The sequence below is a fragment of the Microtus ochrogaster genome, chromosome 10 (genome assembly GCF_000317375.1).
Source record: "Microtus ochrogaster isolate Prairie Vole_2 chromosome 10, MicOch1.0, whole genome shotgun sequence".
Classification (NCBI taxonomy): domain Eukaryota; kingdom Metazoa; phylum Chordata; class Mammalia; order Rodentia; family Cricetidae; genus Microtus; species Microtus ochrogaster.
Window position 1 is genome coordinate 62208475 of NC_022016.1, and position 4761 is coordinate 62213235.

The 4761-nt window shown below is 42.5% G+C and overlaps 1 protein-coding gene and 1 pseudogene across 2 annotated transcripts in view; one reads left to right on the forward strand and one right to left on the reverse strand.

The window, feature by feature from the left end:
• Positions 1 to 4761, forward strand: part of Nfyc (nuclear transcription factor Y subunit gamma) — a 67676-nt gene that overhangs the window by 26945 nt on the left and 35970 nt on the right. The window lies entirely within an intron of this gene.
• LOC106143900 overlaps positions 1 to 4761 on the reverse strand; it is a 31729-nt pseudogene that overhangs the window by 26376 nt on the left and 592 nt on the right.

Consider the following 4761-nt stretch of genomic DNA (forward strand, 5'->3'; position numbering starts at 1 on the left):
TTGTGAGCCACCATGTGGTTGCTGGGAATTGAACTCAGGACCTCTGGAAGAGCAGCCAGTGCTCTTAACCTCTGAGCCATCTCTCCAGCCCTGGTCTTTTTATTTTTATTTATATCTCCATGCATATGAAACAGGGCTTTTTAAGAAAAAAGTGAAGCAAGTAAAGAGAGAGAAGAGCTCTGATGCCTGATGGAGTTGTTGGTCTAGAGCTGTTGGGGGCAGGAGGAGGTGTCGTCCTTGAGTCAACAATAGTGGCTCTAAGGAGTTGGGTGGTTTACCCAAGATCATAAACATACAGGACCCCCAGGTCCAGTGTATTTTCTTTTTACTTATACTTTACTGCCCCCCACTGTTCACAGCCAAGTACTTACAGATGTCGATAAATTTGGGAAGGGGAAGGATCAAAAGAAAGGCAACCTGGAAAGAAGGCCAAGGAGAGCAGGTGTGATGTGGTGTGTGTTGTGTTCCAGCACTCAGGATAGGAGATAGGAGAATGACTTGAGACACCGGGTACTGGGTACTACCCTGGCCAATATAGCAAGACCCCATGGAGAGAGAGAGAAATGAAAGCTACAGGAATGTTGGGAGCAAATGGATGTTTGGTCTGAGGATTCAAGTCAATAATCCCTTGTTGAGATGATTCATCTTTGAATATTCTGAAAGTACATTCACCTGAAAACAACAGAGGTGGGGGAGGGAGGGAGGGGAGAGACTGAGAGACTAACAGGCTTAACAAGTTATACTGCAACAGAGCCTTGGAGCTTTTACATTCTAATGCTCCTATTCACTGTGTTGGTAACTTAAACAACTTAAATTGCCTAATTTGTAAAATGGGAATGATACCGATAAGATTATCACTAAGTTAAATGAAGTTCAATTAAAGATAATGTTTATGGCAAGTCATTTGTAAATTCCAAATCTTCAAAGTTGTCATCTTTGAAATACTATTCAGAATTACACTTCTTATTTCTGAACACAGAAATCTTGCCAGAAATTGGGGAAAAGTTTGTAAATCTCAGATGGTCCAGGAAGCAAAATGACTGTTCTCAGACCCAGCCTCACTGCACAGGCCTTTCTAGCTCTGGGTGATGTCAGAATTTCCTTTAGTTTCAGGGCCTGAAAAACCAGTTGCTCTCCATTTTTTTGCAAGTATGTATTTCTCCCTTCAGGCTGGAGAGTCAAAGACAGAACAGTTATTATTTCTGTGGGGCCGAGGGAGCAGGCCCAGTCTACTTTTAATGGAAGCCACAGAAGAGCTGTGTGGTCCAGGAATGGTCAAGCTTTCATCTGGTGTTCCTTGACAGACAGAGGATGGGTAGAGCACCTGGCATGACTCTCTAGTCCCCTTTTACTTTAAGGGGCCACATTTTATTTTAGGATTTGCAGGTTCTGTGGTTTCTTTTGAAAGCCATAGACAACATAAGTAAATAAGGATTGCTGTCTTCAAGGAAACTTCATTTACAAACCAGATCACGTGTCATACTTGTTTTGTGGGCAGTAGTTATTGGGCTCATGCTTTAGCATTTTAAACACAATATTTGGTCCTTTTACACCATCCTACAAACTATTGATGGTAGTATTTTATTACTGTCACACATTTGGGTATGATTAAAGTGTGAGCAGTCACACGGGTGAGGAAAGTTGGGAATTATCTATTCTGCAGCACCAAAGTTTAAAATGTCCTCTCCATACCATGTTGCTTCTTTGTATGTGCCACTTGTTTTTTTGTTTTTGTTGTTTGTTTGTTTTGCTTTTTTCTCTTATATCTTAGCTCTATTAACTGGCCCTTGTTTCAGAGACCATATTGTAGCAGATAGTAAACAGAAACAAGGTTTTGAAGGAGAAAAAGGGACTCTGTTGTCAGTTTTAAAATGTGTCCTTGCGAGCAGATCTTTAAGGAGAATGTGTGTAACCCACCTGGCTGGTCAGTTATCCCAGGGTTGTAACCCGCCTGGCAGATCAGTTATTCCAGGGTCCCGAAGAGGTGCTATCTGAAAAGACATGGGCGGGAAAGAGGAACGAGGCCAAGCAAGATCTGTTGTCAAGGCCTCCGTTTATTAGTGAAATGGTTGTGGCTTCTATAGCCCTTGGATGAGGAATTGGGCTTGGGATGGGGGCAGGGGCATGGCAAGGGCAGGAAGGGATCTTGGAGCAATGGTCACAAGTTGACACACCTAGTGTTCTCTTTGCAAGCGGAATCGTTCCTTTTGTGATTCCAACCACAAACAGTTCTCTAGATAGTTGGAATGTGGGGCGGGTTCTGCTATCAGATAGCTCTCAAGATAGTTGAGTGTGGGGTGGGCTCCGCCAACGAACAGTTCTCAATACAGTTGGGGTGTGGGGCTCTACACAAACATCCCCAGGACAATGGTCCCTGTTATAATCTTTGGGAAAATGGTTCCTGACAAATGTGTATAGCTATATCCAACCCTAGAGTAGACACAGCCTAGGCTATTGAACTCTACAGAATCAGTTGGGGAAAGTAAGGCTCCATTCATTTCTCTCTCCTTTAAAGATTGATTGATTGATTGATTGATTGATTGATTGATTGATTGATTGATTTATGCTGTATCCTCCCTGTAGGCCAGAAGAGGGCACCAGATCTCATTATAGGTGGTTGTGAGCCACCACGTGGTTGCTGGGAATTGAACTCAAGACCTCTGGAAGAGGGGCTGGAGAGATGGCTCAGAGGCTAAGAGCGTGGCTTGCTCTTCCAAAGGTCCTGAGTTCAATTCCCAGTAACCACATGGTGGCTCACAACCATTTGTAATGGAGTCTGGTGCCCTCTTCTGGCCTATAGGCATATACACAGACAGAATATTGTATACATAATAAATAATTTTTTAAAAAAAGATTTCATTTATTTATTATGTATACAACATTCTGCCTCGATGTATGCCCGCTTGCCAGAGGAGGGCGCAAGATCTCATTACAGATGGTTGTGAGCCACCATGTGGTTGCTGGGAATTGAACTCAGGACCTCTGGAAGAGCAGCCAGTGCTCTTAACCTCTGAGCCATCTCTCCAGCCCAATAAATAAATATTAAAAAAAAAAAAAAGACCCCTGGAAGAGCAGTCAGTGCTCTTAACCACTGAGCCATCTCTCCAGCCCCAGGACTCCGTTCATTTTTGTAGCAGTGCCCATGTGATAGACTGCTAATAATTATGGCCTAATAGCATCAGCTATGTAAGAATTTAGAAAATAAGCAACAAGACTACTGACATTTTTGCCTAAATAGAAGATTATTTGCCTTATGAGCATAGATAAAGACTGTTGTCATAAAGGTGGTGATGGTGCACACCTTTAATCCTAGCACTCAGGAGGCAGAGACAGGTGGATCTCTAAGGTCGAGGTCAACTTGGTCTACAGAGCGAGATAGTTCCAGGAGAGGCTCCAAAGCTACAGAGAAACCCTGTCTTGTAAAACAAACAAGTCACATACCTTCCTTTGGATTCATTGAGGTATCACATCCTTAGGTCATGAGGTCTATAGGATTTTACCGCATAACCATCTCTGACAGGTGTTCAAATTGGAGGAGATTACTGGAGTGACTGCCCTTTGGACCCAAAGCCACAAGCTAGTTACTATCATACTAACATGTCTGTTTCTGTCTATGTCAACTTCTTAGATTCTTAAATTGTATTTTGTGTATATGAGTGTTTGCCTGCTTGTATGCATGTGCACCGTGTGCTTGCTGAGTGGCCAAGTTCTGAAGAGGGTGTATATCCTAGAATTGAAGTTACAGACAGTTGTGAACCACCACGTAGATGCTGCGGATTGAACCCAAGTCCAACAAGTGCTCTGTACCCTCTAAGCCATTTCTTCAGCCACCAAAGACAGGTCTCTTAAATTCATTTTCCTTCTGAAGTTGGCAGTTTATAATTGGTTAGAGAACTGAAGCCTTGAAATGATTTTTAGCCAGTGTGATTGATAATGGCATATATCCTAAGTTCCATCTATATAAATATGAGCAGCAGGTTATTGGTAGAATTATTAGTTGAGAAGTTCTTAGTTTTCAAATTCATTTTACTTTGGATTGTAATTAGACGTTGTCTTATGTAGCATGTACAGATTAGCGTCAGTCTCACCTCTTTCCTTCCTCATCTGCTTCTCCAGATTAACATTTTTTTCTCTTCATTGTGCTGTTCCTGTTCCTGTTTTAAATATAACACTCCGATTTTGGCTGGTTTATACAAAGAAATTGGAGTTAATGACTTCATTGAATACTTAGAACTGGAACTAAAAGTGCTTGTAACAGTGACAAAGGAAGACATGGTCATAATGAGAGTAAAAAGATGTGAAGGGCTCAGCGGTTAGAGCACTTGCCTAGTATGCAGAGGCTTGAGTTCCAGTTCTAATACATGGGGTGAGAGTTGAACGCAGATGTAATCTTAGCACTTAGGAAACTGAAGCATGGATGTTGAGGCAAGCAGTGAACTCTGCATAGTTCCTTGGAGACCAGCCACAGTAACATAATGATACCCTCTCTTAATATCCAGAGTGCCACAGTGCTGTAAGAATAACCAGTGTCCGAAAAGGAACAAGGATGGGACTTTCCTACTTTCTTAAGGTTAATTGAATGATGAGAGAGGGGGTGGGGGTGGGGGTGGGGTCAACACCGGGCTGTAGTGATGGTTCAGTGATTAAGAGAACTTTTTTTTTTTTTGATTTTTCGAGACAGGGTTTCTCTGTGGTTTTGGAGCCTGTCCTGGAACTAGCTGTTGTAGACCAGGCTGGTCTCGAACTCACAGAGATCCGCCT